This window comes from Lissotriton helveticus, chromosome 7 (genome assembly GCF_964261635.1).
Source record: "Lissotriton helveticus chromosome 7, aLisHel1.1, whole genome shotgun sequence".
Taxonomy (NCBI): domain Eukaryota; kingdom Metazoa; phylum Chordata; class Amphibia; order Caudata; family Salamandridae; genus Lissotriton; species Lissotriton helveticus.
The window spans coordinates 1,589,908,682-1,589,920,710 of NC_136068.1; positions in this window are offsets into that span (position 1 = coordinate 1,589,908,682).

Below are 12,029 nucleotides of genomic sequence, written 5' to 3' on the forward strand. Positions count from 1 at the left end.
TATTTACAGATTATTCACTGTCACTTAGCCTGTCTGTTGACTCTTGTTCCCTCGGGCTCGCCTGTTGTTTCTGGTCTTTGGCAAGTTGTTTTGCGTACTGCAGCGCTGCCTTTGCGTCCACAAAGAAGGTGGGCCTGCCCGGGCCCTGTACTCTCAATTTCGCCGGGTATATCAGTGAGTATTTCGTCCCAGTCTGTTGAAAGACCTTCTTCGCTGGCATGAATTCTCTGCGCGCCGCTTGTACCTGTAGGGTGAAGTCTGGATACATGGCTATTCTGTTCCCTTGATATTGCAAGTCTTCCATATCTCGTGCCAAGCGTAAGATTGTGTCGCGGTCTCTATAGTTGAGGACACGGGCCAGTATGGGCCTCGGTGGTGCCCCTGGTTTTGGCCTAGGTCCCAAAGTTCTGTGCGCCCTTTCTATTAGAAACATCGGTGAGAGTCCAGGTCCAAAAAGGTCCTTCATCATCTGTTCGATGTAGCGTTCCATGTTTGCTATGTCCGTTGATTCTGCCACACCTGTGATGCGGACGTTGTTTCGCCTCGACCTTGCCTCCAACTCCTCGTTCTTTTGTTGAATTAGGGCCAGTACTTTGTCCATGCCACGTACCTTTTTGTCCAGGTCTGTCTGACTTTCTTCTGTTTCAGTCATCCGCGTTTCCAGCACTCCTACTCTCCCCTCTTGTTTTTCCATCCTCTTTGTGATGCTGTCCATCCGAATAGCTAGTGCATCCATTTTCATGTCTATGCCTTGTAGGCATGTCTTTAGATCCTGAAACATGGACTGTATATCCTCCAACAATGGTCCGCCCTGGTCATTACTCGACGCTTCCTGGTCTAGACGGTCCGGTCCAGTCGTCTTCTGCTTCGACTTATCGAAGGTGATTTTCGGTTGTCTGGTGTCCGGTTTACCCATGGCGAATCTCAGCCGTGTGTGCTATATGGGGGTGCTTCTTATCTTTAGCGGTCAACGTCCGTCGTGTAGCTCTGCGCACCCTTCCTGTCGCACCCTCCCTGTGGCAATGACTATATCCTGCTATCATGTCCCGCCATTTTGCAGTATACTCGTAACCTCCGGACACCCGTTCCGCCGGTTTACGGGCTTTTCTTTACTACGTGTGGTAGGCGGCCGGGCATCCGTCACACATACAGCCTTCAAACAATATTCGCCAGTGTCCTATAGTTATCCCAGCAGACGCACACCGTGGCTTTGCAGTCTCTGACCTTCCGATGTGTGGGGTCCGGTTTCCGCCCAATCACAGTATTGCATTCACGCCTCGCAATCCCTCTATGTCCCAGTAATGATCACATGCTCCTTTTTAGTAACAGTGGCCTCTATGCGTGTTTCTAGTTCTGTAGGTGTGACCCACAGTTTCACCGATCTTTGTTATTCCCTTGGGCTTGCACTACATTAATCTGTGCCCAATCCAACATGGCGGCTCGCGCCTCGGTTCTCCGATGTTGAATGCGCCTCCCGGTGCCCAGGTGTACACTGGCCTGCAATTGCGACGTCGTGTGTCCCCTAGTCCTCACCCTGCTCTTAGCTGTGCTTTGAAAGGAGCCGCGCCCTCTCCGTACCTGTTGTCCGCCACTCCTCTCTCAGCCGTCTCGCGGAGGATCGGTATCGTTCATCCCGGGATCACCAGAACCCCAAGCAACAATCGCGTATCCCAGGCAGCTGTAGGCCCGCAGCAGACAACACTCTTCCAGGTCACAGACGATCGAGGGCAAATGCGCCGTTCGCCGTTCTACATTTGGCAATCAGGTCAGTCCGCACTCGAGCTCCCGGCTTTCAGCAGGGCACTAGGCCGTAGCGCGGCAGTATTCCGGTCAGCAGATCTCCACGCTCTACGCGGTTACAAGCACAGGAGTTTCGCAGGGCTAACCGGACACGCCCCTCTGTCCGTGGGGTCCGTGCTATAACGTCAGTTTCGCGGATAATTACCGGATTAATTCGTTTGATCGGCGGAGCTGCGAAATTAGGCAGCCATCCCGCTCGGCAGCCAAGCCACGCCCCCAGCTGAATGGAAGTTCTTAAATTGGTATCGGACCCTCTCATTGCTCTACTAGGAGGTATTCACACTGGTCGGAAGGTTCACAGCCTAAGTGCCTCTCTTAGCAAAAAGATGCATAGCAATGAAATAGAGCAAGGAGGCACTCTTCACTATTGAATGGCAATATGACCCTGCATTAGCAACACATTTGAAAACTATGATCCACTAATGCACCTAAATATAAACCATGTAATATATTTGTGCCTTATCGGGTGTACTTGGCACCACATGCTGCTGATAAAGACCATTTAAATGCGACCACACATGTACTGTAACGTGGATTTTAGATACACGCCCTGTACTGTTTATTATAGTGTATTGCAAATGAATTTAGGGCTATTAATTAATTGTCATGATGCTGTGGGACTGTTAGATAAGTATTTTTTGTCAGAATAATTTTGATGTGAAATAATCATGAGGTATGCTTTGTATTGGACAATCCATGCAAGATGCTGCTCACACTATTGACAATTATATACACAAGTCCTTTCTCTGTAATAATTCACGTTTTTTTCCCTTTGGTTTTCTTTTTATTTTCTTTGTTGCTGTAACTGTGAAAATTACTAATATATATATATATATATATATTTTTTTTTTTTAAATCTACTTACTAGAATCAAGACTTACTGAAAAAAAAATCAAAAAGAATGTCTTACTCCTAGAAGTATGTCATCCTTTTTAAAATCTTTATAGAAATGATCCTCTCACTATACTTTCCATGTTTGCCTAGCACTGAGGCCAAAGTCTTTTTTTGCTATATTACAAAGTAAGTGGGAAAGGGGTAGCCTTTCTTCGTTGCTCTTTCAATACTGAATTTAGAGGACAGACTGCTATTAACTAGGCTACTTGCCTTAGTTCCTTTGTATAAAGATCTCAGGCTAAAGGTCAGTTCATATGCCAGATTACTGAAAATAGATAATCCCATGATTAACTGCTTTAGGAATTCTCTGCATCCAAATGTATACCAACTCCTGGAATATTTTGACGAAAGGCCAATTTCTACAAGTCGGACAACAGACTAGTGTTATGCTACTCCCTCCTTCATTTTAAAAAGCCCAGTTGATTCTTATTCCCTCCATTAGCACACTTTAAATTTGCCTAGATATGTTTTCTATCTGCATTCATTAGTGAAATAGGATTTATTTATTTATTTGGGCATTTGTTAAGCGCCTGGTTACGCCACTGGCGTGTCCCCGCGCTGTGATAAGTGAAGTAGCTGTCCCCCCTCCTCCCGCAAAAGGCTATCTGCTAAAAAGATGCGTCTTCAGTTTTTTCCTGAATAAGACTTCAGAAGGTTCAAGTCGCAGTTCCAGCGGGAGAGCATTCCAACGTTTGGGAGCAAGATATCTAAAAGACCTGCCCCCCATGCGTGCTCTTAATACTCTGGGGACTTTTAACAGCCCAGTCTGAGAAGACCGTAAACTGCGAGTGGGCTCGTAGTGGGTTATTAGGCTCTGGAGCGGTCTGGGCGCTTTGCCGCCCAAGATGCGATGACAGGTGGCTAGGGCCTTAAACTCCACTCTCCTCTCAATTGGAAGCCAATGGAGGGCCCGCAGAGCTGGTTTAGCGGAAGACCTCCTAGGGAGCCTAAGTACCAGTCGCGCTGCCGCATTTTGAAGGACCTGTAAACGGCCCATGACCTTACCTGTGGCCCCTAGAAAAAGCAGGTTCCCATAATCAAGTCGGGAGGTGACGAGGGCATGCACCAGCGTCTTTCGAGCAGGGATGGGAAGTAGGTCTAGCACTTTCCTAAGGGCTCTCAGAACACTGAAGCATACCCCCGCCACCCGACCGACCTGTGGGCCGAAGGTAAGGTCCCGGTCTAGCCACACCCCAAGGTTCCTGGCTTCACGGCAGGGAACTGGGACTTCACCCAGGCAGGGCGGCCACCACGCCGATGACCACGCAGACGGCCCACTCCCCACCACGAGCACCTCAGTCTTGCTGCCGTTCAGTTTTAAGCAGTTTGCGGACATCCAGGCCGCGAGATCTTGCATGCAGTTCCTGAAGATGTCCGCCGCAAGACCGGGCGCGCGCGATAGGGAGATGACCAGCTGCGTGTCATCGGCGTATGACACCAGACGGAGACCATATCCTTCCACGATGGCCGCCAGGGGGGAGACGTAGATATTAAATAGGGTTGGGCTCAGTGACGAGCCCTGAGGCACGCCCTGGCCCAACTCAATCTCCCTGGAGTAGCATTCCCCTAGCCTGACTTGAAAACGCCTGTCAGACAGGAAGGACGTGATCCAGCCAAGCGCAGCTCCAGTCACCCCTCCTCCGATCAGACACTGTAGCAGGTTGGAATGAGCTACAGTGTCGAATGCTGCGCTTAGGTCTAAAAGGATCAATGCCATAGTTTGGCCCTCGTCCACACCCTATCTTAGTGCTTCCACCGCCACGAGAAGAGCAGACTCCGTCGAATGACGGGGGCGGAAGCCAAATTGCGAGTCGTGGAGTAGCGAAGCCGGATTATCATTCGAATTTGGTTTATGTATTACCATGATCATTTAACCTGTCATCTATTTTTGGAAACGTTCCATCCTTTTAATATCAAGATACATTTTTGCTATAAGTGACACAAGGTTCTTCTTTTTTGGGGGAAAACACTATTTTTATTGTTTTCTTTATAACAGTCAGTACAATCCATTTCAGGTTCAGCACATGAGAAGTATTCATACACCTTAATATTGCACTCTTAGTCACAAGCCAGTCATCCATCGTTCTCCAGACAGCAGTATGCCCACCACATGCTCCAAATCTTTGTATGTTTCTGCAGACATCCGCTTGATCGATATATCCGCTACTCCATCTTGACACTTAAGTCCACCCTCATCCGCCATTCCACCATGGTGGAGGTTGAGAGGACCTCCATCTGCGAGCAATGTCTCGTTTGGCAACGACTGTAGTCACCCCCACCATTACCTGGCTGTTCACAGCGGGAACCACCTATTTCAGGACCACTGAACAGTCCAGGATCCGAGGCAAAGTCTTTTCAATGACTTGCCAGAAGCCCTTTATTCAGGGCAGGAGCATACAACATTAAAGAAGTCTGTGACTGTCTGAGTGCTGCGGAAGCAGGTGGGTTGGGAAGGTTTCCTGGCATGCCACAGCCAATTTTGTGTGAAATAGGTGGTGTGTAAATAGTGTAGTTATATTTACCCCATTTTGGAAGAGAAAGCTATTTTGCAGATAGCCTTCCATGCATCTTGCCAATCTATGTCCTCCAGGAGATCTGTTCACTCCTCCCATTATTCTTTAAGGGTTCCAAACACTTCCGGGGCATTAATTACTAATGTGTTGAATATGTGATATTGCTCCTTTACCCAGATGGCCCATAAGGAGTTTGGCTTTGAGAGGGTTGTATTTGGGCAACTAAGTAGAGTCATGCAGCTGATATGACAGGGCATGGCAGTGTTTCAAGTATTTGTGGAATTCTGTGCGGGGTAGGTAGAAATTCTGTTGTAGGTTTTGGAAACAGCATAAATGCCCACTTTGTAAGATGTCGCCTAAGGTTATAAGTCTAATTCTGTCCCGTTTCCTAAAACCTTCAAGGTGTGCATTGTGGAGTAAGCTGCATGAGTGTCTCGTACCATCCCATAGGAAATTGTGGATCCGAGTGTTGAGTTGCTGAAACCAACAGTTAGGAATGTCGAATGGAAAATGTTGGAGGGTACACACGAATCTGGGAAGGATCATCATTTTGAATAGCACCAATCTCCCAAGTAAGTTAAGTGCAAGCAGTTCCCATCTCGAAGTCTTGTTTCTTTTTCGGAATAAGAGATGAAAGGTTGAGGCTCTCGACTAAGTCAGGTTTCCTGGAGATCTAAAAGCCTAGGCCCTACATATTGAAGCTTAGTTTTTGGATGGGGATGGATGTGTGCCAGTATACAGTTTTCAGATCACCTCGGATAGGGACCAGGAGTAACTTGTTCCAGTTATCCCGGAGGCCTGAGGCACATTCACATATGGTTAGTATCTCCAGGGAGCGAGATCCTGAGAGATGCGGGTTGGCTAGGAAGAGGAGAGTATTTGCATATAGAGCAATCTTATCTTTGATCCGTGCATTTCATTGCCAATCCTTGACTCTTGCATCCCAGCAGATGAGCCAAGGGCTCAATGGCGAGGGCAAATAGAAGTTAGGATAGATCAAACCCCTGTCTGTTGCCTCTACAAATCGAGAAGGTTTCCGAAATTACTCCGTTTACCCACACCTAGCAGTAGGGGTGGTGTACACCAGTGCTTCATTCGTGCCAGTGGTTTCCTGTGCTTTGCACTGGCACTTAATTGTCAGCACCAGCTCTAATGACAGTCCACCACATAGTGGCACTGCCTTTTTAATTTTGAGATGAGCACAACAACCGTGTTTATTAAATCAATATGCACTGAAAATGAATAATACCATCCTCTCATGCCATTATACTAGCTTTGTGTGGCTTGAAATAGGCTGCATTTCTGCAACTGTAGGAGTGTGATGGTTAGGTGTTATGTTAGTACTGCCATTGGCAGCGCTGGCAGGCTATGGGTGCTGCAGGCTGCAGTGGGCTTTCAAGAAGGGCCCGGCACTTAATTTTTTGTACTTGCCAATCAGTACAAAAAATGTTCGCTCTTGTCTCCCCTTTCTTACACCTGCTGCATGGTTGTCCTCCAGCAGTGCCAAGCTTCTTCAAGTGAGATTGTCTCAATGAAGCCATAGAGATTTGAAGCTAGCGATATAGGGTCTCTGACGGGTCGATCCAAATTCGCTTTTCCATGTCTAGTATTTTGTTTTCAAGTACAGTGATGTCACTGAGCTTTCCTTTCGCCTTATGTCTAAGATATCCTTGTGCTAGGCCTGCTATAGTGGCTTTTCCAGCCGCCAATAGTATCCTGAGAGATGAGGCCATGCCCCTGTTCTATTCAAAGTAAGCCTGGAGTTCAGTTAATAAGTAATTAGGTATCAACTAAGCATCATACGTTAAGTCACCAGATAGGACATAGAGTTTTACCTGCCCTCCCAAACTGGACGGCAATGTGTGAATGGTCCAAGATTTCCCTGAGAAGGATCATAGAGCCTGTCAGGATGTTGGTGGCAGGGAGGAGAAGTAGAACTATATGAGATAACGTCTTGTGGGTGGCCGAGGTGTGCGTGTGTGAATTTCAAATTACTAGGTGCCATACCCTCCGGGCATCGCACAACCCGAGTGAGTCCATCCACGTCGAAAGTTGCTTGTCAGGGGCCAGTTGGCTCACTGTAGAAGTGTTTGAGGAGTCAACAGAAGGATTGGGGGAGGCATTGCAGTCCCCTACTATTGAATGGTGACCCAATAAGAAAACGCAAGGATGGCTCCTTCTATTGCCTTCAGAGCTTCGGGCAACTAGGGTGGTATGTATGTTATAGGGAAATTGTTGCTACCCTTCAAGGTGATCCTCCACACCCACAAAGTGTCCCTGGGCATCTGAGACGGTGCACCTCACCACCAATGGAAATGCCTTGTGTAAAAGGAGTGCCACTCTTCAGGATACCTGCGTGATATATTCAATCATATCCAAAGCGTTTCAGAAAGGTGCAGTGCATTCCCAGCTAGAGTGTCTCTTATAGCATCAGTACGGCAGGCATGAATTGTTTAGCATAACGAAGGACAGCAGTCCACATGATGCTATCTAGGAGGTCATTAGCATTCCAGGACATAATCTTAAAGAGTGCCATCGGGGTCAAATGTGATCATAGTACGGATAGTCAACGAACGGAAATGCACAGGCTGAAGGATATAGGAAGAGCCGGCCTCTGTATATGGTGCCTGTTAACCCAGAGTGTATCACTGTCTGACATTGTGTGTGTAAATATGAAACAGTTAAGGACTGAACCACAAATAGAAACAAACCCATGCAAAACAATCCCCTCCCAAACTCCCCCTTCCACAGAATTCTTCCCCTGAAGCGTCAGTCTCCATGAAAACCCCTTGAACAAAAAAAACATGACATCAAATTTGGGCCAAACACGAACGTGGGACTGCCTCCTGAACAGAATATTTCTGTAATGGCTGAATGCTTTTAATTTCTTATTAATAGTTCAGTGATGCAAGCCGCTGGGACCCCAGTCTGTCCTCCTACCACAGTTGAAAGGCCTGACCTGTGATGGCAGGGTCGTTGCCGGATGGTGGATCGAGTTCCCGGCTGCTCTGTGCTTGAGTCCTCAGGGGTCTCTTGCTGCTGCAGGCTCTACCTGGGATCTGAGGATCCGAATGGGATTAGGGCGCGCCTCCTCTTTCCATGATGCCATGGTCGACGGCTGTTGATTGCGATGGTCTGAAGAGCTGCAGTCTAGTGGCGGCCTTTTCCAAGTAGTCAGTCTTTCAGTTGCATACTTGTGGCCTTCCTCAAGAGTTTTGAAAAAGTACGCTTTTGAGTCATGTATCACTTTAATTTTGGCAGGGAATAATAACATGTACTGTATATTCACAGCCTGAAGCTTCGGCTTTACCTCATTGCAGGATTTGCTCCGCTGTTGGATGGTGCTGGTGCATGGCCCAGGTTTAGTCTGAAAAAATCATTGTACGAGTGGATTCAAAGGTCACGACTCCTTCTCGGAGGATCGCATCCCTTTCTCTGTGGTCAAGGATGCGGGCTATCAGTGGGCAGGAGGAGCTCCCGAGGCAGGCATTGGACCTAGGACCAATGTGCTTGTTCGACCACACATCTGTGCAAGAGCTTCCTTTCCGGCATCCAAGATGTTAGCTGTATTTCTAGGAATTTTTCTGGTTGTGTGTCTTCAGTGTTTTCAGGTGCAGATAAATTTGATCCTATCAGGATCTGTTCTCTGCGTCCTCTACGTGCTTTTCCAGGTTTGCAGTAGTGGAAAGGTGTCTATATACAGTGTTTTTGAGTGTGACCACCTAATCTTCCAATATTGAGACTTTGCCCTCCGCCTTGGAGACCCTGCTGGCCACGTTTGCAGGTCTTTATGTAGGAGTGACACATCGAATCTCTCTTCCCTATCTTGGTTTTAACCGCCTCCCTGGAGGACTGGATGGCCTTTAAGATAGTCCCTAGGCCATTGGAGACGGAGTGTAGTTGCATCTAAAGGACCTCTACTGGGAGGCCGCCCCATTCAATGGCTGCACTGTAAACTTATACATCCTTGTTAGGGCGTGTGTGTTGGGTCCATTGTTGGACATGTCACATAAAGATGTAGGCGTTATAAGATTGGGTGTAAAGGTTTCAAGTTCATCATGTGAGTCTCTGAGTGAGAGGTACTGGGGACGTTTTGCTCTCCTTTAGTGTCCCCTTAGGTTCTGCCAGGTGACACATCAGGAATCAAAGCCCTCCTGGAGTCCCCATTTGGCCCATGTTGCGGGACCTCAAAGTGTCTCAGAGTGTTCTGTCGTCTCTAGGAGCCCAGTGGAAGGCCCCCGGTGGGAGGTCTTAATGAGTCTGCCCTATCTGAGCTCCGCGGTGTGTATATAAGACCTGGGCCACTTGCCTCCCGGATGCACAGAGAAAAGAGTTCAGCATGAGCCTCCAGGGCAGTGTCCAGGATAACTTGGGCAGGCCACCCTGTGTCACGCCGACATGGAGGCACCCTCCCTACTCTTTTTCTGTTTTGAGCTAGACAGTGTGGGTTTGCTTCTAAATGTGGCTTGTACAGTCTGCCATACTACTCCTCTATCTTGAACTGCATACTAATTAATGCATAGTAATTCCTAAATAGCGTTATAAAATTGCATAATCAAATCATTTCTTTGCATAAACAAGTATATATTCTCCAGTGGAACAACCTCGAGATCACTTTTCTTCGTCCAGGACTATATCTGTTGGTGCATGATAAGATTGCTCTATGTTCCCCCACATTCACCAAATGAGTCTTTTGCGACACTGGAACTATCAAGAAATAATGAATTCAGGAAAATGAATTAGAACTAGCTGAGTAATTATTGTACTCTTTATCAGATGGGTTACGTAATGCCCATGTGTCCACCTAATACAGTTCTTTCCAGATTTTCTTGCCACGTGATCTCCTTTGTTGTTTATTTTCTACCTTACAATTTTATTCAACAGCAGATAATGAGATATATTCAAATCTCCACCTTGAAAAATCTCAGAAAAACAGATCCTTACAGCTAAAGCTAACTAGGTGACTTTCCCCATCCTGCCTGATTACAACTGAAATCCAAGCAAGGTTAGACAAAAGCAAAAGCCGGTTTCTCTGTACACATCGATAGAAACTATGTGTTTGTTGATAAAACTGAGTCTCCTAAAGAATGTGTATTGAAGACAAATTGCCTCAAAGAGAGATGGGCTTTGCTGTGTGACCTTTTAAATGGTATTTAAATAGCTATTTCCTTTTTGTTAAATATTCTTGTTATACAGTCAAGTCAAATATGTCCTTCTTGGCAGAAGTGAAACAAAGTAAACCAGCTTCTTCTGAGTTTAGACCATTGAAATGGCTCTGCAACTGCCTGCCAGACCAAAACAATGTGCTGATGAAAGTCTTGCTATTTTTAATGACAGATAAAGGTGCAGTACAATAATCAAGAACATGGAGTCCTCATATTTGTCCAACTCAAGAACGACCAGCAGAGATGTAATATAAATATATGTATATATATATATATATATATATATATATATATAGGGGGCAGGGGGCTGACGCGCAATTGCTGGAGCGCTGCCATTATTTCTTTTAACTCTTATCTCTGCTGATTACGAGCAGTCTTTTTACCCGACCTTGGTCCTGCTCACTACGAGCAGCGACCTCATTTTTTAAACACCCTTACCTCTATTCCGCTGACTACTAGCGGGGACACTCATCTCCTGAGTGGATCGCCACTCCCGTGGAGGCCAGGCCGCCCGCTGTGGGCTGACCGCATAACGGGCTCCCCAGCGGCCGCGGGCGCCATCTTGGAACGGGTTGGCTGCGAGCTAGAGGCTCGCCACACCCCCCTCGCCACCATCCTATTTTAGGACCATCCCTCTTTTTCCAAGTGATTGCAAGTAGCCCTGTGGCAGGGGGCTGACGCGCAATTGCTGGAGCGCTGCCATTATTTCTTTTAACTCTTATCTCTGCTGATTACGAGCAGTCTTTTTACCCGACCTTGGTCCTGCTGACTACAAGCAGCGACCTCATTTTTTAAACACCCTTACCTCTATTCCGCTGACTACTAGCGGGGACACTCATCTCCCGAGTGGATCGCCACTCCCGTGGAGGCCAGGCCGCCCGCTGTGGGCTGACCGCCTAACGGGCTCCCCAGCGGCCGCGGGCGCCATCTTGGAACGGGTTGGCTGCGAGCTAGAGCCTCGCCACACCCCCCTCGCCACCATCCTATTTTAGGACCATCCCTCTTTTTCCAAGTGATTGCAAGTAGCCCTGTGGCAGGGGGCTGACGCGCAATTGCTGGAGTGCTGCCATTATTTCTTTTAACTTTTATCTCTGCTGATTACGAGCAGTCTTTTTACCCAACCTTGGTCCTGCTGACTACGAGCAGCGACCTCATTTCTTAAACACCCTTACCTCTATTCCGCTGACTACTAGCGGGGACACTCATCTCCCGAGTGGATCGCCACTCCCGTGGAGGCCAGGCCGCCCGCTGTGGGCTGACCGCCTAACGGGCTCCCCAGCGGCCGCGGGCGCCATCTTGGAACGGGTTGGCTGCGAGCTAGAGCCTCGCCACACCCCCCTCGCCACCATCCTATTTTAGGACCATCCCTCTTTTTCCAAGTGATTGCAAGTAGCCCTGTGGCAGGGGGCTGACGCGCAATGCTGGAGTGATGCCATTATTTCTTTTAACTCTTATCTCTGCTGATTACGAGCAGTCTTTTTACCCGACCTTGGTCCTGCTGACTACGAGCAGCGACCTCATTTTTTAAACACCCTTACCTCTATTCCGCTGACTACTAGCGGGGACACTCATCTCCCGAGTGGATCGCCACTCCCGTGGAGGCCAGGCCGCCCGCTGTGGGCTGACCGCCTAACGGGCTCCCCAGCGGCCGCGGGCG